The 26,213-nt window shown below is 46.9% G+C and overlaps 1 long non-coding RNA gene across 1 annotated transcript in view; it reads left to right on the top strand.

Annotated features, from left to right (window-relative positions):
• Positions 1-286: 286 nt before the first annotated feature.
• The window catches only part of LOC122929083, a 39,812-nt gene continuing 13,885 nt past the window's right edge, over positions 287-26,213 (top strand). Inside the window, exons 1-3 of the long non-coding RNA XR_006387954.1 lie at positions 287-334; positions 18,891-18,965; positions 25,831-25,899. This is a non-coding gene — a long non-coding RNA (uncharacterized LOC122929083). The remainder of the gene's footprint in view (positions 335-18,890; positions 18,966-25,830; positions 25,900-26,213) is intronic.

Raw genomic sequence — 26,213 nt, 5'->3', positions numbered from 1 at the left:
GTGGTACAAACTATGCAGACATCGAGCACAGTTTCAATCTGCTTTCACAGTGATTCATCAGTAAGGCATGTCTTTACAGATCACAGGTCACCGAGAAAGATATAATAATGGCTGCAAAACAAGAAAAAAATGCTCAAAAACTGAAAGTGAAAATTATGGGCACAACCAGAGTGAAGAAAGGAGGAGAAGAAATAGCCATGGCCAATCAATAGTCTTTTTGACTGGTGGTTAGCACAGTAACACATTTCCTATTGGTTGAACAGCAGAGTACATATAAGGTAGGGGTGAGAATCCGAGCAGAGTGCCACTGCGACGAGAGTCTACGACACACCTGGTGAGATCATTTGTCTACTTTTGCTATTTTACTATCTGTTTTATGATTGTGCCTGTATTGTGTAATGACATGTACTGTGTGTATTTTTTATAAAGTTTTTTTTAGAATAGCTTTGTGCCATTTATCATACATTTAGGCTTTACCATAATAAGTAGTTACTTAACCCCTTAAGGACACAGCCATATTTCACCTTAAGGACCAGGCCATTTTTTGCAAATCTGACCAGTGTCCCTTTAAGTGCTCATAACTTTAAAATGCTTTGACTTACCCAGGTCGTTCTGAGATTGTTTTTTCGTCACATATTGTACTTCATGACACTGCTAAAATTGGGTCAAAAAAGTAAAAAATTTTGCATAAAAAAATAAAAAATTTACCAAACATTTTGAAAAATTAGCAAATTTCAAAGTTTCAGTTTCTCTACTTCTGTAATACATAGTAATACCCCCAAAAATTGTGATGACTTTACATTCCCCATATGTCTACTTCATGTTTGTAGCATTTTGGGAATGATATTTTATTTTTTGGGGATGTTACAAAGTTTAGAAGCAAATTTTGAAATTTTTCAGAAATCTTCAAAATCCCACTTTTTATGGACCAGTTCAGGTTTGAAGTCATATTGTGAGGCTTAGATAATAGAAACCTCCCAAAAATGACCCCATTCTAGAAACTACACCCCTCAAGGTATTCAAAACTGTTTTTTCAAACTTTATTAACCCTTTAGGTCTTCCACAAGAGTTAATGGCAGATTGAGAAACAATTTCGAAATTTCTATTCTTTGGAAAATTTTCCAATATAATCAATTTTTTCCAGGAGTAAAACAAGGGTTAACTGCCAAACAACACTCAAAATGGGCTGCCCTGATTCTGTAGTTTGCAGAAACACCCCATATGTGGTCGTAAACTACTGTTTGGCCGAACGGTAGCACATAGAAGGAGGGGAACACCATATGGGTTTTGGAAGGCAGATTTTGCAGGACTGGTTTTGTTTATACCATGTCCCATTTGAAGCCCCCTGTTGCACCCCTAGAATAGAAATTCCAAAAAAGTGACTCCATCTAAGAAAGTACACCCCTCAAGGTATTCAAAACTGGGTTTACAAACTTTGTTAACCCTTTAGGTGTTCCACAAGAGTTAATGGCAGATGGAGAAACAATTTCGAAATTTCAATTTTTGGGAAAATTTTCCAATATAATCAATTTTTTCCAGGAGTAAAACAAGGGTTAACTGCCAAACAAAACTCAATATGGGTTGCCCTGATTCTGTAGTTTGTAGAAACACCCCATATGTGGTCGTAAACTACTGTTTGGCCGAACGGGAGCACATAGAAGGAGGGGAACACCATATGGGTTTTGGAAAGCAGATTTTGCAGGACTGGTTTTGTTTATACCATGTCCCATTTGAAGCCCCCTGTTGTACCCCTAGAATAGAAATTTCAAAAAAGTTACTCCATCTAAGAAAGTACACCCCTCAAGGTATTCAAAACTGGGTTTACAAACTTTGTTAACCCTTTAGGTGTTCCACAAGAGTTAATGGCAGATGGAGAAACAATTTCGAAATTTCTATTTTTTGGAAAATTTTCCATTTTAACCCTTACTTTATTACTGGAAAAAATGGGTTAACAGCCAAATAAAACTCAAAATGGGTTGCCCTGATTCTGTAGTTTGCAGAAACACCCCATATGTGGTCGTAAACTACTATTTGGCTAAACGGCAGGACATAGAAGAAGGGGAACGTCATATGGTTTTTGGAAGGCAGATTTTGCAGGACTGGTTTATTTACACCATGTACCCTTTCAAGCCCCCTGATGCACCCCTAGAGTAGAAACTCCATAAAAGTGACCCCATCTAGGAAACTACGGGATAAGGTGGTTGTTGTTTTGGGACTATTGTAGGGGTAAATTTGATTTTTGGTTGCTCTATATTACTCTTTTTTGAGGCAATGTAACAAAAAAATTTAATTCTAAAATTGTTTCTACATTCGCTATTTAGTTTTGTGGAACACCTAAAGGGTTAACATAGTTTGTAAAGTAACTTTTGAATAACTTGAGGGGTGTAGTTTCTTAGATGGGGTCACTTTTTTGGAGTTTCTAGTCTAGGCTACATCAGGGGGGGCTTCTAATGGGACATGGTGTAAAAAAAAAACTGTCCATCAAAATCTGCCTTCCAGAAACCGTATGGAGTTCCCTTCGTTCTATGCCCTGCCGTGCGGCTATATAGCCATTTACGACCACATATGGGGTGTTTCTGCAAACTACAGAATCGGGGCAAAAAATATTTAGTTTTGTTTGGCTGTTAACCCTTGCTTTATTACCGGCAAAATGGATTCAAATTGAAATTTTGCCCAAAAATGGGTGTTTTGGCACCGTTTTCATTTTATATTTTTAACACCGTTCATCCGAGGCGTTTGGTCAAAAGTTATTTTTATAGCGATGACTTTTACGCACGCGACGATGCCCAATATGTATGGCTCTCAGACTTTGGAGACACTAAGCAGGCATCCTAAAACTGCGGCCCTCCAGATGTTGTAAAACTACAATTCCCACCATGCCCTGATGATGGCTGTAGGTTGTCTGGGCATGCTGGGAGTTATAGTTTTACAACATCTGGAGGGCCGCAGTTTGAGGATGCCTGCACTAAAACTAATATTTTTGGGGGAAAGAAAAATTTTTTCCGTGTCTCCAAAGTCTGAGAGCCATAGTGTTTTATGTTCTCTAGGGGACTGTTGGGGATTATAAAAATTTAGTACTCCATGGAAGTGTGATACTCCCTGAAGCAATCGATAATGCAGAGGCCCGGATGATCGGGGCACGTGTCACACTGAGTTGTGGTGTCCTTCCGTATCCCCCTCTTGTGACACACTCTGCACTTTTTTTTGGGTTCGTCCCTTCTTTCCAGTATGGGGGACCACACCTGGAAAGTGTTGGCCAGGGACGATCCGGGCTAGGGTTGCCACCCGTCCGGGATTGACCCGGACAGTCCGGGTTTGTAATCCTGTGCCCGGGTACAAGCCTTTCTTAGACCCGGGCACAGGATTATTCTATTCATTCAAACTGCAGACAGTGAGTGTGGAGTCCGTCCGATCGCATAAGCTGCCTGTCGGCTGTCACTAGTGACTCACACTGCGGCGGCCGGGTGATCAGCTGAGAGGAGTGGAGCGGAGGCTGAGCGCTCCCTCCCCCTCCTCCTCTCCCCTCCTCCTCTCCTCTCCCCTCCTCCTCCTCTCCTCCAGCTCACTCACTGTTCAGTAGTCTCCGGTCTCCTCCTCGCTCCTCCCCTGCCTCCCAGTCCCTCCCTCCTTCTCTCTGATAAGGAAGTCAGGTCCACAGGAAGTGACATCAGAGAGAGAGGCAGGGAGGGAGAATTGAAATCATTCTTCCAGCAGCTCCAGGCTCCAGCAGCCTGCCCATGCCCAGCCCAGACTGTACCCACTGTGCCCTGCCAGTTTTTCAACCTGACCAAGACACCAGATAATCACTTACTACTTCTAAAAAGGTATAAATATACAACATTTGAAGTGTGTATGTAACATACAGTGTTTAAACAGCCTCAATTCTGAATCTGTCAATCAGAAAAAACATTTTGTTATGTAGCTGACTGACATTAGCGATGGGCTAATGTCAGCAGTACATAACAGTGTGTTTTATAACTCCCTGCCCGCCGCTGCCGCTGTTCTCTTAAAATAAAGACTTATAATATGCTAATGAGCCTCTAGGTGCTATGAGGGCATTGCTGCAGCACCTAGAGGCTCCGTCTATTCACCCTTTGGCAGTGGCACGTCCATGTCCAGTTGATTGACGTCCAAGTTCTCCTCTTCGTCCCGTAAATCCCGCACCTGCACCGAATACTAAACGGGACGGCGCAGGCGTGGGATCAGGGGCGTAACGATCGCGGTGCGACAGCGACCAGAAGTGGAGGTGGGACATGGGCGTGGCTGGAGGCGGAACATGGGCGTGGCTGGAGGCGGGACATGGGTGGGGCCTGGAAGGGGGCCCTCCCTCCCTTCTGTTCGGGTTTGGCTTGAAGAAAAGGTGGCAACCCTAATCCGGGCGCGTACAGTTTCCGAGGTACTCCGGCCTGCTCTTTCCCGGTCCGAAAAGATCAGGTCCTTGAGGACTGCCTCATAGAATTGGAGGAATGTCCCTGTGCTGCCAGCGCTTCGGGATAGTACAAAAGAGTTGTACAAGGCAACCTGCACCAAGTAGACCCCAACTTTTTTGTACCATGCCCGGGTTTTGCGCATGGCGTTATATGGCTTGAGGACTTGATCAGAGAGATCAACTCCTCCCATATACCGATTGTAGTCGACGATACAATCGGGCTTGAGGACCGTTGCCGTGGTACCTCGCACAGAGACTGGGGTGGTGCTGTTACCGTGGATTGTGGACAGCATAAGGACATCCCTCTGTCCTTATACCTGACCAGCAACAGGTTTCCACTGGTAAGTGCACGGGTCTCACCCCTGGGGATAGGTACCTGGAGGGGGTAGGCAGGGAGGCCGCGTTGATTTTTCCGCATGGTCCCACAAGCGAACGTGGATCTGGCGGCAAGGGACCTGAACAAGGCGATACTGGTATAAAAGTTATCCACGTACAAGTGGTAACCGTTATCCAGCAGTGGGTACATAAGGTCCCACACGAGTTTCCCGCTAACACCCAGAGTGGGGGGACATTCTGGGGGTTGAATACGGGAATCTCGCCCCTCGTACACACGAAATTTGTAAGTGTACCCTCACAAATTATGTATAGCTTCACGCCATACCTCGCCCGCTTTGTGGGAATATATTGGCGGAAACTGAGTCTCCCCTTGAACGCAACGAGAGACTCATCAACCGCTACTTCCCTTCCAGGTACGTAGGCCTCCATGAATTTGGCCCCAAAGTGATCGATGGCCGGCCGTATCTTATACAGACGGTCATAGGCAGGATCACCTCGGGGTGGACATGCTGCATTATCGGAATAATGCAGACATTTCCGGATGGCCTCAAACCGGGAGCGTGTCATGACCATACTGTACAGTGGGGTCTGGTATAGGACGTCCCCACTCCAGTATTGCCTGACACTGGGTTTTTGGACTAGACCCATATGCAGCACGAGGCCCCAAAATGTCCTCATCTCGGCTGCACTGACCGGCATCCAGCCACCAGGTCTAGCCAAAAATGAGCCTGGGTTTTGAGCGACGAACTGTTGGGCGTACAGATTTGTCTGCTCCACCATCAGATTCACCAGTGGGTTACTGAAAAAAAAACTAAAATAGTCAATTTCAGTAAACCCCACTGTGGGAATCTGGATTCCAGGATTGCCAGCAAAATCCGGAATCTCAGGCTCAAAGTCCACTGGGGGACACCAACTAAGTTCATCAGCAGGGGGCTCCGGTGGACTTATTTGGTGGGCCGGGAAACCAGTACGAACTCCAGGGCGGCTCGTACTAGGGTGGGCCACAGGATCCCTAGCATGTGGGGCCCCTGGCTCCGCCTGGCGGCGTCTCCGCCGCCTTGGTGGCTCATCGTCATCCGCTGATGATGAGGAGGATGCGGATGACAAAAGGAATGTGGGGTCATCCTCATCCTCACTGGGGCTCTCAGAGTCTGAGGCAATCTGGGCGTATGTCTCCTCGGCCGAGAACATGCGGCGGGCCATGGGTGTGTGCGCGTGTAGGTGTGCGTGTGTGGAAAACTTTATTATATGTGCGTGTGTGTGGGGGCAACGGGTGTTCGCGTACTAAAAAAGGCAAAAAAAAAAAGGGCAAGTGTTAGGAAAAAAAAAAGTTCAAACTTGCTGATCAGCGGTACAACGGTGGGGGGTGGGGGGTCTGGTGGTGGTGGGGTTCTGGGGTCTGATAGATGGATCAAATTAAGTTTTGAATAAAAGTACTTTTTCTTTTTTTTTCCTAACTAACTTTTCCCTTCTTTCCCTGCCTAACGGTGGGGGGACATTCTGGGGGTTGAATACGGGAATCTCGCCCCTCGTACACACGAAATTTGTAAGTGTACCCTCACAAATTATGTATAGCTTCACGCCATACCTCGCCCGCTTTGTGGGAATATATTGGCGGAAACTGAGTCTCCCCTTGAACGCAACGAGAGACTCATCAACCGCTACTTCCCTTCCAGGTACGTAGGCCTCCATGAATTTGGCCCCAAAGTGATCGATGGCCGGCCGTATCTTATACAGACGGTCATAGGCAGGATCACCTCGGGGTGGACATGCTGCATTATCGGAATAATGCAGACATTTCCGGATGGCCTCAAACCGGGAGCGTGTCATGACCATACTGTACAGTGGGGTCTGGTATAGGACGTCCCCACTCCAGTATTGCCTGACACTGGGTTTTTGGACTAGACCCATATGCAGCACGAGGCCCCAAAATGTCCTCATCTCGGCTGCAAAAAAAAAAAGGGCAAGTGTTAGGAAAAAAAAAAGTTCAAACTTGCTGATCAGCGGTACAACGGTGGGGGGTGGGGGGTCTGGTGGTGGTGGGGTTCTGGGGTCTGATAGATGGATCAAATTAAGTTTTGAATAAAAGTACTTTTTCTTTTTTTTTCCTAACTAACTTTTCCCTTCTTTCCCTGCCTAACGGTGCCTCTCCCTCACTGACCCTAACCTACCTGGGTGGCGATGGGTGCAGAAGGGTGATGGATGCCGATTAGGGGGACGCAGGAGCTGGTGCTGGACGATGCTGCCGGGTGCTCGTGCAGAACAGGAAGAGGAGGGGAGAGAGGAGCGCAGGAAGTTTGAATCTCGCGACTCTCTCCCCTGAACCAGCACCCTGGACAGCGGCGTTCAGCACCAGGGCCAGCACCGCCTCTTCAAATCTTCGTACTTCGATTGGTGGTGTATAATCACGCCACCGATCGCAGTGTTTTTCCGGTTCATCGGGTCACAGGACACCCGAATGGACCGGAAACGCAGAAAACCGCAGGTCTGAATTGACCTGCGGTTTTCTGCGATCGCCGATACGGGAGGGTCAAATGAACTCCCCTGCGTTGTTACGGGATGCCGGCTGAATGATTTCAGCCGGCATCCCGTTGTGATTAACCCCCGCGGCGCCGGAATCCCGATTTTAAGTTAGGATGTACCGGTACGTCCTGTGTCCTTAAGGGGTTAAAGGGTTGGACTGATGACTTAAAATGATTTTCATCGTCTTCTAAATGGGACTGAGAGCATTTCTTGTATGACTGTGCATTCAGAGATAGCTGTCAATCACTAATTGGACCGTCCCTAGACTTCTAAGTGTATAAACAGCATGATTACAAATGCATAAAATGTGTTATACTGAATCTTTTCGCATAAAACTATAGATCAATCTGCTCAGTTCCTCCTACTCTCTAACCTGCTGCCTGCACATTGGACTGGGTTTTCAGCATGACAGCTTCCTTTTAATTGTGACACTTTTATTGATGTCCCATTTTGCTGTGGTTCTAGAAGTCCAAGTTTACAAACTTGTATCACTCTACGCTCCTAAGTCCCAGTTCAAATGAATTCCAAAAGGTGACTCCCTCCAACAGAGAAGAAAGTGCACTTGCCGCACTCGGTCTCCTTACCAAGCTTTATTCTTCACACAGGCCGCATTTGATGTAAAACCTCTTCTCCCTTGTGCTGAGACCTCTGCGCTCAAGCTCCCTTCGAGAATCTGTAGTTCCACACAACTTGCCCCCGATGTGTGAGATCCTATCTTGTGTGCTAGAACTTAACAGCAAGAGAACATAGTGCAGCAAAGCCAACTATCCGCATCTGGTCTGTAGCAGTCCAGGTTTCTCATTGACAATACCACTGCAAATGAAGACAACAGTGGCTGGACATGTAATGGGCAATGTGACACCAAATCCCTCCTGCTAATTACCTCGAAATGGTCCAGGCAGAGACAGGGGTGTGTAATGAAGGAGTCATCTGTGTCTGGATGGTGGAGCTGCTCTTGTTGGTCGGTGGATCACACGATCCTGTCTATTAGTGATCTGTCTGGGCCATCCGGAGCCTACACAACACTACCCAAACGTAGCTTCCAGGAGTCTTTTTATAGGGCAGCAGTTTTAGGCCTGTTTCACGTTGACATTAAAGAGGTCCGGCTGTTCCACAAGGATAGGACTGTTCTATTGAGGGCCGGACGTTCCGTTCTGCAAAATGTGGGATTCACATGGCTGGTATCTGTGTTTTGAGGACCACAAAGCATCCAACAGTCGTGTGCATGAGGGAGAGAGAGTTCACATCACTGTGTATTTTTCCCACCTTCTAAACCAGCAGAGAAACAAAAAAAAATAATGCAAAAAAAAAAAAGGCATCCTGTTGCACATTTGGCATCCTTTTTAGCCATTTTGGTCTGACATCTGTTTTTTAGACAGAGCAAAAGCACTGCATGCAGGATCTCAGATGGCAATGGCTCAAATGGATGCCAAATGTACATGACTGATGGTCTGTTTTTTTACAGGATCCCTTTTATTTTTCTGTTCTCCTGAACAGTGATGGCCAGTTCGCAGTGTTCGCCAACGAACACGTGCGGGCTGCCATCTTGACTCACAAGTCCGGTGATGCACAGGTAAGCCTTTATCTGTGCCGCCAGCCGGTCTGAAATCAAATGCGGTCACTGGGAGCAGGCAGTTCCGAGAACAGCCGCCGGGGGCCTTCATCGGGCTGTTCTTGGAACTGCCTGCTCCGGGTGACCGCATTTGTTTCAGACCGGCTCCCGACACAGGCACAGGTAAGGGCTTACCTGTGCATCGCCAGACTTGTGATGGCGAACACTGCGAACTGGCCATCACTGCTCCTGAAGGATCAGTAGAACTGTAGTGTCCCACTAGGTAAAGGTGGGCACTGCACAGGTTAATGTGTTTCATTGCATTGAATGTCATGTGCATGTTTTTCCCTGTATTATCTGGGTGTCAGGCCTGTCAGGGTGTAGTTTGGCCTCCCGGACGTTAGAGGGAGCTGGAGAGCCCTAGTTACATATAGGAAGGCCCAGACAGGGGAGGGTTAGTTCATTCCAGGGGACTAGAGGAGTTACTTCATCCACCTGAAGCTCCTGAGGCTAGGATTAGCTCAGTAGAGATACCCCAGTCGCAGGACAGAACCTCCTGGGAGAAACCCACAGTTATCCACTTTACAAGAGAGGAAACTCCAGGGGAAGATAAGTAACCCTGATGGGCAGATGCAGTAGAAAGTGCAGCAAGAATCTAATACCTGAGGAAGATATACTGTAATTACCAAGGATATAAGCCACCCTTTAGGCATCCGGGCCTTGGGATATAGAGCCAGAGCAGGAGTTCTAGAAAGGACAGTGTACATTGATTCTGAGGAAAGGTACAACCTGCTGCTGAGTGCTTGTGAAGTTACCCTCTGTGTATCTTGCATAATTATTACCTGCCATTTTGTGAATAAGCCTACTTGTGGAACTGTGATTGAAAGACTGTACTACTCCCTGCTGTACAAAGTTGGATTGTCCAGTAAAGTTTACGTTTTGGTTCACTATATACTTGTGTACCTCCATCATTCCAACTACCAACCGGCGTGCCACCGTCCAAAGGCACTGGCGTCACGAATCCAACAGGGACCTTGCCCCAGGCACTCAAAATACCCGTAACATCCAGGGCACCTCATCCACCATCAGGCCTGGTCCCTATATACAGAGTGTGCCCCAGAGGAACCGTGTCTACCTCTCCTTCACTGCCACGCGCCTGCCCAGGGTTCTCCAATACAGTGAGTAACCCTCGATTGCCCATAACTGTGACCTCACTTCGCTATACCCTGCAGGTCTGGCGTGTTGCAGAACGGAAAAATAAACGGTGATGTGAACTCTCCCTTACTGACTTCACTACTGGACCATCCAGATTCTGGACCTTCTTGACACTATCTTCCTCTATGCTTCTCCCTGGAGTACTGTGAAGTAATGATGGCTTGCTTCAGGCAAGTATCCCCAGAGATGATTGACATTTCGCAACCTCTCACTTCCTCTGTTAACAGTAGAGCGAGCTAGGGGCGGACCTCACCTCTAACTTCCTGTAGTGGCAGAGCCAGGATACTTAACCCCAACTGATCCATACAGTTACTTAAATATGGTGTATTAAACGGCATTAGCATATTAAAGAGCATTAAATAACATTTCACAACAAGAACAGTTTGCAAGTACCCTGTTCTTAGGTACTGCATAAGGACACGCAAAACTACAGCTGCTAGTTTGGCATAGACATGTCACGGCCATGGTTATGGTCGTGACTCCTAAACCGCATGCGGTTGTCAGCGGTTTGGTCTGGTTGTCAATCACAGGTGAGGACTGTGGTATTTGCCTCACCTGTGGTTGCCGCTGGCAACAGTATTTATGTGGCAGCATGGCAGCCTGAGCTGTGTCGTGGCAGCTTGCTGTGTTGTGCGTGCGGTTGCACTTGGCAACTTGTGTGATTGGTGTGCACTTCCCATGTTTGGTGTGCACGGGGTTGTTTGTGTGTTCACTTCCCCTTTAAGTTGCTGTCTTCCCTTGTCTAGTGTGTGAAGGGTTAATTCCCTTCCTAGGCTGTGAGCACGGGGTGTGTCCGCGTGGGTGTGGCCACTTTGGGCTATATAGCCTTGTTGGAGATCAGAAGCTGAGGGGTGCTTCAGCCATGCTTTGCTGGAGACACCCTCCTTGTATTTCCATCTGCCAGTGGGAGCCACCCTTGTGGTCATAAACAAATTGTGACTCTTAAGTTTTATGTCATGATGTTCGGTTGATGTTTTCCTTTGTTATGTTATGCACCTATGGATCTGGGTTCCTGTGTGTTTGTGTGTGTGCTGTGTCCATTGGTGTTTGGGTGTGGACACTTGCTTGTATTGCATGGGATCCAGTCTGTGTGTCTGTGGCAGGTAGGTGTGGAAGTGCTTTTCATCCTCCTGCCATATCCATAGGCTGTTTATGTTCTTTTCCCTTTGCAGCTTGGCTAGTGAGACTCCTGTTCCTCCGTGCCTAGGAAGAACAGGTCGTCTTACCCTGCTCCTTGTTCCAGGGCAATCCTGAGGGCTAGCAGGGACCCCAAGGCATCCGGTGTATGAGCCCTCCCACCTTCAGGGTTGGCTCATATGGTTAGGAGTCAGGGTCAGGTTAGGGACGCAATAGGAGGTGACCTGCTCCCTAATTCTGTCGTCCTGGCCAAGCAGCACTTAACATCTTCTGGCATCGCACGGCTGAGGGTTTTCCCCATCCTCAGCCGTGACAAGACAATAGTAAGTGCATGCTGGCAGTTGTCATTTTATAAATGTATCCAGTTGTATTCTTAACAACTGGATTGGAGTAAGTGCTCTGCATCAGGAGTGTGGGTGGTAGAGGCACTCGACTGGTGACCTCCACATAATTCATCCATGTTTCCATTCACTGGTAGTAAGCAGAGGTCTTGAAGACTGGGAGAAAATGAAAAGCAAGCTCAAGTGACTAGACTAGAAATTCTTCCCTTCATGGTAATGATCATAAAGTAACGAAAAAGCAAAGCAGAGAACATGAGTCTGAGGATATGACACATTATAAGATCAGTAATGGTATGGTTTCCTGTTTTTGACTTGTAACGCCCCAGAGTGCCGTTACCACCTTTGCGCCTTACTGTTTCCTGTAGTTAACCTAATGTCATTCGATGTATAATTTCCAGGTCCTGCATCATGTGCATATCTACAGTCAGGTCCATAATTATTGGGACATCGACACAATTCAAAAATTTTTGGCTCTATACATCACCACAATGGATTTGAAATGAAACAAACAAGATGTGTTTTACCTGCAGACTGCCAGCTGTAATTTGAGGGTATTTACATCCAATGGATGCATAGTGGACAAGGATAGTACTGTTCTATCAGGGGCCAGCTGTTCCATGACCTAACCCCTCAGATGAACACCGTAAAAAATTAAAAATAAAAACTGTGCTAAATAAACCATTTTTTTGTTACCTTACATCACTAAAAGAACAGCAAGCGAACAAAAAGGTGTATGCCCACCAAAATAGTATCAATCTAACCGTAACCTCATCCCGCAAAAAATGAGCCCCTATCTAAGAAAAAAGCTATTTTTTGTCACCTTACATCACAAAAAGTGTAATAGCAAGCAATCAAAAAGTCATACGCACCCTAAAATAGTGCCAATCAAAGCGTCATCTCATCCCGCAAAAATCATACCCTACCCAAGATAATCGCTCAAAAACTGAAAAAACTATGGCTCTCAGACTATGGAGACACTAAAACATGATTTTTTTTGTTTAAAAAATGAAATCATTGTGTAAAACTTACATAAATAAAAATAAATATACATATTAGGTATCACCGTGTCCGTAAGAACCTGCTCTATAAAATTATCACATGACCTAACTCCTCAGGTGAATACCGTAATAAAAATAATAAAAAAAAAACGGCATAAGAAAAGCCATTTTTTTGTCAAATTACATCACAAAAAGTGTAATAGCAAGCTATCAAAATGTCATACGCACACCAAAATAGTGCCAATCAAACCATCATCTCATCCCGAAAAACATGAGCCCCTACACAAGACAGTCGCCCAAAAAATAAATAAAATATGGCTTTCAGAATGTGGATCTGCAAAGAAAAGGGGGTTAGTCAGCACATCCCTATACGTAGGTGCACGCTGCTATGGCCAAAACATAGAGAAAAAAAAGACAATGCAAGAGCACCCTGCAAATCAGATAAAGTACAATAATGCCATAGTCACAAAAAGTATTATAGTGCTAATGCTACGCTTATTTACAAAGTGAGATGCTTGGCAAATGCATTTTGTACAAAACCATCTGAGCAGTGGCGTACACACAATCCATGGGGCCCCGGTGTGAAACTGATCTATGGGGCCCCCTCCCCGTCGCCCCCCCCCCCCCCCAACCTGCATCCAAGCCCCCCCCCCCCCCTCCACTACCTCCCCTAGAGGTGTTGTAACTATAGTGTAATGGGCCCCAGTCCAAACATTTTTACAAAGAACCGGCAGATTTTCTTACTAAGGACTCTTTCCGTGTGGCTAATCCGCTGCGTGACTGAGTGCCAAGCCCCATTATAGACAGCAGAGACACGGAGCAGTAACATGATTGACTGTGATCTTTTTACTACAAAATCACGGTGACAACTTTATGTCTCTGTGATTTTGTAGTAAAAAGATCACAGAGAGGCACAAAGCATTATCAATCATGTTACTGCTCCGTGTCTCTGCTGTCCGGAACGGGGCTTGGCTGTCTTTCACGCAGTGGATTACCCGCACGGGATCCGCTCATGTTAAAGAGCCCTAAGCCCAATGCATGGCTACACTCACCCAGTCCTAATAAAATCTTGTCCTACCTCATCCAGGGTGTCGCTGGCATCGGCCTGATGTCCGCTGGATCCAGAACAAGGTCCCTGTGGTGAGAAAAAAAGAATAATCACATAAGGAAGGGATGGTGACTGCCCCTGTGAAATCACCAGCAGGGGGCGCTGTGCTGGCCTGTAAGACTGAGCCATGCTAATGTATAGCAGGGTAATCTAGGAAATTTCCCCTAAGTGCAACCACACAGTACTAATGCCCACCTTGTGGCCCCTCACAGTAGTTATGCCCACCTTTGTTCCTGTCACAGTAATTATGCCGAGATTTGTGCCCCCTCATAGTAGTTATGCCAAATATGTGTCCCCTTACAGTAGTTATGCCCAGATATGTGCCCCCTCACAGTAGTAATGCCAGACTATGTGCCCCTCACCTAGTAATGCCAGAATATATGCCCCTCACAGTAGTAATGCCAGATTATGTGCCCCTCACAGTATTTATGCCCAGTTATGTGCCCCCTCAAAGTAGATATGCCCAGATATGTGCCCCCTCAGAGTGGTTATGCCAGATTATGTGTCCCCTCACAGTAGTAATTCCAGATTATGTGCCCCTTCACAGTATTTATGCCCAGTTATGTGCCCCCCTCAAAGTAAATATGCCCAGATATGTGCCCCCTCAGAGCGGTTATGCCAGATTATGTGTCCCCTCACAGTAGTCATGCCAGATTATGTGCCCCTCACATTGGTTATGCCAGATTACATGCCCCATCACAGTAGTTATGCCTTCATATGTGCCCCCTCATAGTTATGCCTTTATATGTACCCCCCTCACAGTAGTTATGCCACATTAGATGCCCCCTCAAATTAGTTATGGCAGATTAGGTTCCCCTCAGTAGAGATGCCAACTTTTGTTTGTGCCCCCTCACTCTAGTTGTTCCCATCAAACCCCCCCCCCCCCTGCCCCCAGTCTACAGCGTTAGAAAAAAAAATACACATACTTACCTTCTTCCCTGATGAGAGGAGGCAGATTGCCGGACTTTCAGGTCTCCTCCCACAGCCAGCAGCACAATCTGGGGCCAGCAGGGGGAGCTCCTGAGCTCTGAAGATCAGTGAAGCAGGGAGCGGTGAGGTTTCCCTGCTTCACTATAGAAACGGAACTGCCTGGCCGGGTGTGAGTGAGTGCGCGCATCTGAGCCCGTCTGCCGTACGTCAAGGCGATCTCTGTTAGATGGGTCCTAACACTAAATACTACCTGTTATGCGCCATAATGGCCGCTATAAAGTTTAGGAAGTGTTGGATCCACATGCATGCTGGGTCCACTCTGCCTTTTACCATTTTTGGTGCCATAATGGCCTTTATTACTTACAAGGGATGCAGGTACCAGCATGCATGCCGAGCCCACTACATACCTTTCCTTGTGCCTTGACAGCTTCCAATGAATGTAGTGAGAGCAGGCCACAGCTTAAGGCTACATGCACACGACCGTATGTGTTTTGCGATCTGCAAATTGCAGATCCGCAAAATAAATCCATTTGCAAATCAATTGTAATAATGCCTATCCTTGTCCACAAACTAGAAAAAAAATAGGACATGCACTATTTTTTTTGCGGGGCAATGGAACGGACATACTGATGCGGACAGCACACGGTGTTCTGCCTGCGTTTTTTGCGGACCCATTGAAATGAATGGGTCCGCATCCTATCCGCCGCAAAAAAAAAAGGAACGGACACTGAAACGGAAACAAACAACGTTTGTGTGCATGTAGCCTTAGGCCTCTTTTCCACGGGCGTGTGCATTTGCGGATCCGCAATACACGGGAGCCGTTCCGTGGGCATTCCGCATCACGGATGCGGACCTATTCACTTCAATGGGTCCGCAAATCTGGAGATGCGGAATGGTGCGGAACGGAAACCACGGAACCCTGCGGAAGCACTACGGAGTGCTTCCGTGGCGTTTCGTCCCGTACTTCCGTTCCACAAAAAGATAGACCATGTCCTATCTTTTTGTGGGCCCCAGCACGACCACTGGGCGCACACGCCCGTGGGAAAGAAGCCTTAGGCCTCTTTCACACTACAGTATGTCCATTTCAGTGTTTTGCGGTCCGTTTTTCACGGATCCGTTGTGCCGTTTTTTTGCTTCCGTTGTGATTCCGTTTCCGTTCCGTTGTTCCGTTCCGTTTTTCCGTATGGCATATACAGTAATTACATTGAAAAAATTGGGCTGGGCATAACATTTTCAATAGATGGTTCCGCAAAAAACGGAACGGATACGGAAGACATACGGATGCATTTCCGTATGTGTTCCGTTTTTTTTGCGGACCCATTGACTTGAATGGAGCCACGGACCGTGATTTGCGGCCAAATATAGGATATGTTCTATCTTTCAACGGAACGGAAAAACGGAAATACGGAAACGGAATGCATACGGAACACATTCAGTTTTTTTTGCGGAACCATTGAAATGAATGGTTCCGTATACGGACCGTATACGGAACGCAAAAAACGGACCGCAAAACGGAAAAAAAAAACGGTAGTGTGAAAGAGGCCTTATACTGAGACTAATTAAAATCAGCCTATGGGGCAGACAGGCTAATCAGGAGTGCACGACTCGCTGGAGTGCCACATCTCCAGCGCTGTAAATCTGCAAAGAAAAGGGGGTTAGTCAGCACATCCCAGTGCGCAGGTGCACGCTGCCATGTCTTAAAACATAGAGAAAAAAAGACAATGCAACAGCACCCTGCAAATCAGATAGAGTACAATAATGCCATAGTCACAAAAAATATTATTTTTTCTCTATGTTTTTAGCCATGGCGGCGTGCACCTGCGCACTGGGATGTGCTGACTAACCCCCTTTTCTTTGCAGATTTACAGCGCTGGAGATGTGGCACTCCAGCGAGTCGTGCACTTCTGATTAGCCTGTCTGCCCCATAGGCTGATTTTAATTAGTCTCAGTATAAGGCCGAATGCACACGGCCGTGTGCGGGCCGTGGAACCGCGGCCTGGATCCCTCCTGAGAGCAGGAGCGCACGGCGTCATGGGTTGCTATGACGCCGTGTGCTCCCTGCTGCCGCCACAGTACAGTAATACACTGGTATAGATCATACCAGTGTATTACTGTATTGCGGCGGCAGCAGGGAGCGCAGGGCGTCATAGCAACCAATGACGCCGTGCGCTCCTGCTCTCGGCAGGGATCCAGGCCGCGGTTCCACGGCCCGCACACGGCTGTGAAACACGGCCGTGTGCATTCGGCCTAAAGCTGTGGCATGCTCTCACTGCATTCATTGGAAGCTGTCTGGCACAAGGAAAAGTATGGAGTGGGCTCAGCATGCATGTTGGTACCTGCATCCCTTGTAAGTAATAAAGGCCATTATGGCACCAAAAATGGTAAAAGGCAGAGTGGACCCAACATGCATGTGGATCCAACACTTCCTGAACTTTATAGCGGCCATTATGGCGCATAACAGGTAGTATTTAGTGTTAGGACCCGTCTAACAGAGATCGCCTTGACGTACGGCAGACGGGCTCAGATGGTTTTGTACAAAATGCATTTGCCAAGCATCTCACTTTATAAATAAGCGTAGCATTAGCACTATAATATTTTTTGTGACTATGGCATTATTGTACTTTATCTGGTATGCAGGGTGCTGCTGCATTGTCTTTTTTTCTCTATCTTTCAGAATGTGGAGACACTAAAGAATCTTTATTTATTTTTAAATGCTTTGTTATGTAAAACTGAAACAAACAACCAAAAAAAGTAATATTTCATATTGTCGAAACCAAAAATCATATGTACCCTAAAACAGTACCAACAATACTGCCACCCTATGCCGTAGTTTCTAAAATTGGGTCACTTTTTTGGAGTTTCTACTCTAGGGGTGAATCAGGGGGGCTTCAAATGGGACATGGTGCCAAAAAAAACAGTCCAGCAAAATCTGCCTTCCAAAAACCGTATGGCGTTCCTTTCCTTCTGCACCCTGCCGTGTGCCTGTACAGCTGTTTACGACCACATATGGGGTGTTTCTGTAAACTACAGAATCAGGGCCATAAATATTGAGTTTTGTTTGGCTGTTAACCCTTGCTTTGTAACTAGAAAAAAAATTATTAAAATGAAAAATCTGCCAAAAAAGTGAAATTTTGAAATTTTATCTCTATTTTCCATTAACTCTTGTGGAATACCTAAAGGGTTAATAAAGTTTGTAAAATCAGTTTTGAATACCTAGAGGGGTGTAGTTTCTAGAATCGGGTCATTTTTGGGTGGTTTCTATTAGGTAAGCCTCACAAAGTGACTTCAGACCTGAACTGGTCCTGAAAAAGTGGGTTTTAGAAATTTTCAGAAAAATTTCAAGATTGGCTTCTAAACTTATAAGCCTTGTAACGTCCCCCAAAAAATAAAATGGCATTCACAAAATGATCCAAAGTGATCAATGAAGTAGACATATTGGGAATGTAAATTAATAACTATTTTTGGAGGTATTACTATGTATTATAGAAGTAGAGAAATTGAAACTTGGAAATTTGCAAATTTTTCAAAATTTTTGGTAAATTTGGTATTTTTTTTACTCAATTTTACCACTGTCATGAAGTACAATAAGTGACGAGAAAACAATCTCAGAAAGGCCTGGATAAGTCAAAGCGTTTTAAAGTTATTCACACATAAAGTGACACTGGTCAGATTTGCAAAAAATGGCCTGGTCCTTAAGGTGAAAATGAGCCCGGTACCTAAGGAGTTTAAGGGAATCCGTCTAAGGGCAACATAAGCAAGTGACAGATCCCCTTAGCAAAATGCTGGGTCAATTTTGGAATTGAACTAACCATTTTGCCAGAATCTTGTATTGAACATCTCCAGCGCATCCGAACAAGTCCCCATATTCATAAGCTTCAGATCTCCCGCCCACCTGCCTCTGAGTGACAGGTTATTTTCCATATGAATCAGCAACAGGAGGGTGGGGAAATCCAGGAGCTCATGAATATTGGGACTCATTGGTTATGTACCAGAGGTGTTCAATACAAGATTTTAACAAAATTGCTGGGTCAATTAAAGAAAGTGGCCCAGCATTTTGCCGAGGAGATCTGTCACTAGTTACTATGTTGCCCGTATTTAGCCCACCATAAAACTGGTGACAGATTCCCTTTACGTTTGTGGGTGTAACGTGAAAAAATGTGGAAAATTTCAAGGGATATAAATACTTTTTCAAGGCGCTGTATTTAGCAGGACAACCTCTTTAAAGTCTGTGTATGATATACATCATTAACATAAATCCATATATCATTTGAGACCCGAGCTCCCATTTGATACCTCCATAAGGATGTTTTATTTTTTGCAGAAAATAAGACATGGAAATGATGGAGTGTGTTACTGGTGTGATAGGCGGTGGTGTATCTTTAGTGACCAGTTTATGGTAAGTACTGTAAAAACCTCTTTTTAAGGCTGTGTTCACATCACGTTTTTTGCCATCTGTTTAACGTGTACAAAAAACATATATGTTAACGAATGCCTCAGACTAACGCCATACAGTGGCCTCCGTTCTCCATAGGGTTCCAGTGTAAAAAAAATTATACTTTAACGTTTAAAGAGTGGTGTACTGCACTTTTTATCTGTTAGACGGATAGCAAAAACGTGATGAGAACCCACCCTAACCACGAAGCGAATTTCCTTGTGCTTTGTGGTAACGAATTCCTAAGACTGCTAAACTTTGGAATCCTTAGTATCCCAGTCTATGTATAATACACATACTGTATATATTTCTATGCACATGTATATAGATAGAGGCAGGGCTGGCCGCAGGTATGTGACTATATAGATAGAGGCAGGGCTGGCCGCAGGTATGTGACTATATAGATAGGGGCAGGGCCGGCCGCAGGTATGTGACTATATAGATAGAGGCAGGGCCGCCGCAGGTATGTGACTATATAGATAGAGGCCAGGGCCGGCCGCAGGCATGTGACTATATAGATAGAGGCAGGGCTGGCCGCAGGTATGTGACTATATAGATAGAGGCAGGGCCGGCCGCAGGTATGTGACTATATAGATAGAGGCAGGGCCGGCCGCAGGTATGTGACTATATAGATAGAGGCAGGGCCGGCCGCAGGTATGATGAGGCAGGCAGGCAGGTATGTGACTATATAGATAGAGGCAGGGCTGGCCGCAGGTATGTGACTATATAGATAGAGGCAGGGCTGGCCGCAGGTATGTGACTATATAGATAGAGGCAGGGCCTGGCCGCAGGTATGTGTCTATATAGATAGAGGCAGGGCTGGCCGCAGGTCTGTGACTATATAGATAGAGGCAGGGCCGGCCCAGGTATGTGACTATATAGATAGAGGCAGGGCCGGCCGCAGGTATGTGACCTATATAGATAGAGGCAGGGCCCGGCCGCAGGTATGTGACTATATAGATAGAGGCAGGGCCTGGCCGCAGGTATGGTGACTATATAGATAGAGGCAGGGCTGGCCGCAGGTATGTGACTATATAGATAGAGGCAGGGCTGGCCGCAGGTATGTGACTATATAGATAGAGGCAGGGCCTCGGCGCAGGTATGTGACTATATAGATAGAGGCAGGGCTGCCGCAGGTATGTGACTATATAGATAGAGGCAGGGCTGCCGCAGGTATGTGACTATATAGATAGAGGCAGGGCAGGTATGTGACTATATAGATAGAGGCAGGGCCGGCCGCAGGTATGTGACTATATAGATAGAGGCAGGGCTGGCCGCAGGTATGTGACTATATAGATAGAGGCAGGGCTGGCCGCAGGTATGTGACTATATAGATAGAGGCAGGGCTGGCCGCAGGTATGTGACTATAGATAGAGGCAGGGCTGGCCGCAGGTATGTGACTATATAGATAGAGGCAGGGCTGGCCGCAGGTATGTGACTATATAGATAGAGGCAGGGCTGGCCGCAGGTATGTGACTATATAGATAGAGGCAGGGCTGGCCGCAGGTATGTGACTATATAGATAGAGGCAGGGCTGCAGGTATGTGACTATATAGATAGAGGCAGGGCTGGCCGCAGGTATGTGACTATATAGATAGAGGCAGGGCTGGCCGCAGGTATGTGACTATATAGATAGAGGCAGGGCTGGCCGCAGGTATGTGACTATATAGATAGAGGCAGGGCTGGCCGCAGGTATGTGACTATATAGATAGAGGCAGGGCTGGCCGCAGGTATGTGACTATATAGATAGAGGCAGGGCTGGCCGCAGGTATGTGACTATATAGATAGAGGCAGGGCTGGCCGCAGGTATGTGACTATATAGATAGAGGCAGGGCTGGCCGCAGGTATGTGACTATATAGATAGAGGCAGGGCTGGCCGCAGGTATGTGACTATATAGATAGAGGCAGGGCTGGCCGCAGGTATGTGACTATATAGATAGAGGCAGGGCTGGCCGCAGGTATGTGACTATATAGATAGAGGCAGGGCTGGCCGCAGGTATGTGACTATATAGATAGAGGCAGGGCCGGCCGCAGGTATGTGACTATATAGATAGAGGCAGGGCTGGCCGCAGGTATGTGACTATATAGATAGAGGCAGGGCCTGGCCGCAGGTATGTGACTATATAGATAGAGGCAGGGCTGGCCGCAGGTATGTGACTATATAGATAGAGGCAGGGCTGGCCGCAGGTATGGTGACTATATAGATAGAGGCAGGGCTGGCCGCAGGTATGTGACTATATAGATAGAGGCAGGGCTGGCCGCAGGTATGTGACTATATAGATAGAGGCAGGGCTGGCCGCAGGTATGTGACTATATAGATAGAGGCAGGGGCTGGCCGCAGGTAATGTGACTATATAGATAGAGGCAGGGCCGGCCGCAGGTATGTGACTATATAGATAGAGGCAGGGCTGGCCGCAGGTATGTGATATATAGATAGAGGCAGGGCTGGCCGCAGGTATGTGACTATATAGATAGAGGCAGGGCTGGCCGCAGGTATGTGACTATATAGATAGAGGCAGGGCTGGTCGCAGGTATGTGACTATATAGATGGAGGCAGGGCTGGCCGCAGGTAGTGACTATATAGATAGAGGCAGGGCTGGCCGCAGGTATGTGACTATATAGATAGAGACAGGGCTGGCCGCAGGTATGTGACTATATAGATAGAGGCAGGGCCTGCCGCAGGTATGTGACTATATAGATAGAGGCAGGGCTGGCCGCAGGTATGTGACTATATAGATAGAGGCAGGGCTGGCCGCAGGTATGTGACTATATAGATAGAGGCAGGGCTGGCCGCAGGTATGTGACTATATAGATAGAGGCAGGGCCGGCCGCAGGTATGTGACTATATAGATAGAGGCAGGGCTGGCCGCAGGTATGTGACTATATAGATAGAGGCAGGGCCGGCCGCAGGTATGTGACTATATAGATAGAGGCAGGGCTGGCCGCAGGTATGTGACTATATAGATAGAGGCAGGGCTGGCCGCAGGTATGTGGACTATATAGATAGAGGACAGGGCTGGCCGCAGGTATGTGACTATATAGATAGAGGCAGGGCTGGCCGCAGGTATGTGACTATATAGATAGAGGAAGGGCTGGCCGCAGGTATGTGACTATATAGATAGAGGCAGGGCTGGCCGCAGGTATGTGACTATATAGATAGAGGCAGGGCTGGCCGCAGGTATGTGACTATATAGATAGAGGCAGGGCTGGCCGCAGTTATGTGACTATATAGATAGAGGCAGGGCTGGCCGCAGGTATGTGACTATATAGATAGAGGCAGGGCTGGCCGCAGGTATGTGACTATATAGATAGAGGCAGGGCTGGCCGCAGGTATGTGACTATATAGATAGAGGCAGGGCTGGCCGCAGGTATGTGACTATATAGATAGAGGCAGGGCTGGCCGCAGGTATGTGACTATATAGATAGAGGCAGGGCTGGCCGCAGGTATGTGACTATATAGATAGAGGCAGGGCTGGCCGCAGGTATGTGACTATATAGATAGAGGCAGGGCTGCCGCAGGTATGTGACTATATAGATAGAGGCAGGGCTGGCTGCAGGTATGTGACTATATAGATAGAGGCAGGGGCTGGCCGCAGGTATGTGACTATATAGATAGAGGCAGGGCTGGCCGCAGGTATGTGACTATATAGATAGAGGCAGGGCTGGCCGCAGGTATGTGACTATATAGATAGAGGCAGGGCTGGCCGCAGGTATGTGACTATATAGATAGAGGCAGGGCTGGCCGCAGGTATGTGACTATATAGATAGAGGCAGGGCTGGCCGCAGGTATGTGACTATATAGATAGAGGCAGGGCTGGCCGCAGGTATGTGACTATATAGATAGAGGCAGGGCTGGCCGCAGGTATGTGACTATATAGATAGAGGCAGGGCGGGCCGCAGGTATGTGACTATATAGATAGAGGCAGGGCTGGCCGCAGGTATGTGACTATATAGATAGAGGCAGGGCTGGCCGCAGGTATGTGATATAGATAGAGGCAGGGCTGGCCGCAGGTATGTGACTATATAGATAGAGGCAGGGCTGGCCGCAGGTATGGACTATATAGATAGATGTAGGGCTGGCCGCAGGTATGTGACTATATAGATAGAGGCAGGGCTGGCCGCAGGTATGTGACTATATAGATAGAGGCAGGGCTGGCCGCAGGCATGTGACTATATAGATAGAGGCAGGGCTGGCCGCAGGTATGTGACTATATAGATAGAGGCAGGGCTGGCCGCAGGTATGTGACTATATAGATAGAGGCAGGGCTGGCCGCAGGTATGTGACTATATAGATAGAGGCAGGGCTGGCCGCAGGTATGTGACTATATAGATAGAGGCAGGGCTGGCCGCAGGTATGTGACTATAGATAGAGGCAGGGCTGGCCGCAGGTAGTGACTATATAGATAGAGGCAGGGCTGGCCGCAGGTATGTGACTATATAGATAGAGGCAGGGCTGGCCGCAGGTATGTGACTATATAGATAGAGGCAGGGCTGGCCGCAGGTATGTGACTATATAGATAGAGGCAGGGCTGGCCGCAGGTATGTGACTATATAGATAGAGGCAGGGGCTGGCCGCAGGTATGTGACTATATAGATAGATGTAGGGCTGGCCGCAGGTTATGTGACTATATAGATAGAGGCAGGGCTGGCCGCAGGTATGTGACTATATAGATAGAGGCAGGGCTGGCCGCAGGTATGTGACCTATATAGATAGAGGCAGGGCTGGCCGCAGGGTATGTGACTATATAGATAGAGGCAGGGCTGGCCGCAGGTATGTGACTATATAGATAGAGGCAGGGCCGGCCTGCAGGTATGTGACTATATAGATAGAGGTAGGGCTGGCCGCAGGTATGTGACTATATAGATAGAGGCAGGGCTGGCCGCAGGTATGTGACTATATAGATAGAGGCAGGGCTGGCCGCAGTTATGTGACTATATAGATAGAGGCAGGGCTGGCCGCAGGTATGTGACGCCCTCTGTGTCTTTTCTCCACCTGTGAAAAGGTAGAGGAGCCTGGTTGTTTCCATGATACTAACCATTAATGATGCCGCAATCAATACCAATGGGGGGGGGGGGTGTCCCTTTAGTACATGATTTGGTTTTATGGTCTAACAAAATATGAATGTGCTGCCATACCTGTTTTTTGTTTGCTTTCTGCATGTTACATTTATGGATGTGCACCTGCGACTATGAATGTGCTTGTCTAAATTTCTTGAGTCCCGCTGGCCACTGCCCACAAATTCATTTACATCGAGTAGCGTCCTGGGGGGGGGGCTTCCCCGGGTGTCATGCTGTCAGCTACACAGGGGGTGCTGCCATGCCTACCTGCGTGCGGGCACTCCAGGCAGTGAACTGTGAGAGCGAGAGCTGTGATTGGCTACTTTCACACTGTTGTTTTTGCTTTCCGTTTGTGAGATCCGTTCAGGGCTCAGCGGTCCAAAACGGATCAGTTTTGCCCCAATGCATTCTGAATGGAAAAGGATCCACTCAGAATGCATCAGTTTGCCTCCGTTCCGTCTCCATTCCGCAACTTATGCAGGGAGGAATTATGACTTCAGATGGAAAAAATTGACGAATATTTGAAAAACTAAATATTCGCGAATTCTCGCGAATGGTGCTATACTGCATACTGTGGGGTGCTGTATACTATAGGGTGCTATACTGCATACTGTGGGGTGCTGTATACTATAGGGTGCTATACTGCATACTGTGGGGTGTTGTATACTATAGGGTGCTATACTGCTTGCATACTGTGGGGTGCTGTATACTATAGGGTGCTATACTGCATACTGTGGGGTGTTGTATACTATAGGGTGCTATACTGCTTGCATACTGTGGGATGCTGTGTACTATAGGGTGCTATACTGCATACTGTGGGGTGCTGTAAACTATATGGTGCTATACTGCATACTGTGGGGTGCTGTATACTATAGGGTGCTATACTGCATACTGTGGGGTGCTGTATACTACATGGTGCTATACTGCATACTGTGGGGTGCTGTATACTATAGAGTGCTATACTGCATACTGTGGGGTGCTGTATACTACATGGTGCTATACTGCATACTGTGGGGTGCTGTATTCTATAGGGTGCTATACTGCATACTGTGGGGTGCTGTATACTATAGGGTGCTATACTGCATACTGTGGGGTGCTGTATACTATAGGGTGCTATACTGTATACTGTTGGGTGCTGTATACAATAGGGTGCTATACTGCATACTGTGGGGTGCTGTATACTACATGGTGCTATACTGCATACTGTGGGGTGCTGTATACTACATGGTGCTATGCTGCATACTGTGGGGTGCTGTATACTACATGGTGCTATACTGCATACTGTGGGGTGCTGTATAGTATAGGGTGCTATACTGCATATTGTGGGGTGCTGTATACAATAGAGTGCTATACTGCATACTTAGAAAATCCTGTGTACGTGGTGACGTATGACGTCACCACTCCAGCCGACGTGATCGCAGACCACGTGAGCGTACGTGCTAAATCTTCAACAAGATGCCGGCGGCCAGCTCCTCGCGATCAAATGGAGGAGGTAATTTTTTTTTTTTTTTACGCTGTACTATGAACTCGTCATCTGAGGGGTACATTGATGGGGGTCCCTGTTATCACCTGTCATTGCACCCATAACTTGCAAAGAAATGCGCTTTGTTACGAAGTAATTCCTCACAAACCAAATTGTCAAATATGGGCAAAGCAGCTGAGTTGAATTTTTCAATACTTCGCTCATCTCTAGTCTCAGCATCTACTGCTGGAATAAAAGTCCGGTTCTACACCCTGAAAATATCTAATATTCTCTTATTCTGTTTTCTAGTGGCATAGGCAGGCAGCTCTTGGACCTGTGGAATCCCATCCGTCCATTCATCGAATTGGATTACAAAAGGTACATATCTCATATATTACATACTATTATATTACTACTTCTACTTTTGGTATGTTGGCTTTAACCGCTTATGAAATCTCCCTATGTAAAAATTAAAATAAAAAAATACTTAAAGGCTATGTACACCTTCGGAGGCAATTGTTTAAGATTGCATTTTACTCCTTTTTGGCTAAAATCATATTTTCAATTGGCCTTTTTTTTTTTATATTGAGCTGTTCTGTCACAAAGAGTTAACTGTTTTTCTAGCTGTGTGACTGGTACTTTCCCTTTCACTTTGTGCCGGTCATCTAATAAACCTTATATCTAAACTACTA

Source organism: Bufo gargarizans, chromosome 2 (genome assembly GCF_014858855.1).
Source record: "Bufo gargarizans isolate SCDJY-AF-19 chromosome 2, ASM1485885v1, whole genome shotgun sequence".
Taxonomy (NCBI): domain Eukaryota; kingdom Metazoa; phylum Chordata; class Amphibia; order Anura; family Bufonidae; genus Bufo; species Bufo gargarizans.
The sequence above is the reverse complement of the archived record's forward strand: the minus strand, read 5'-3'. Positions and strand labels throughout refer to the sequence as shown.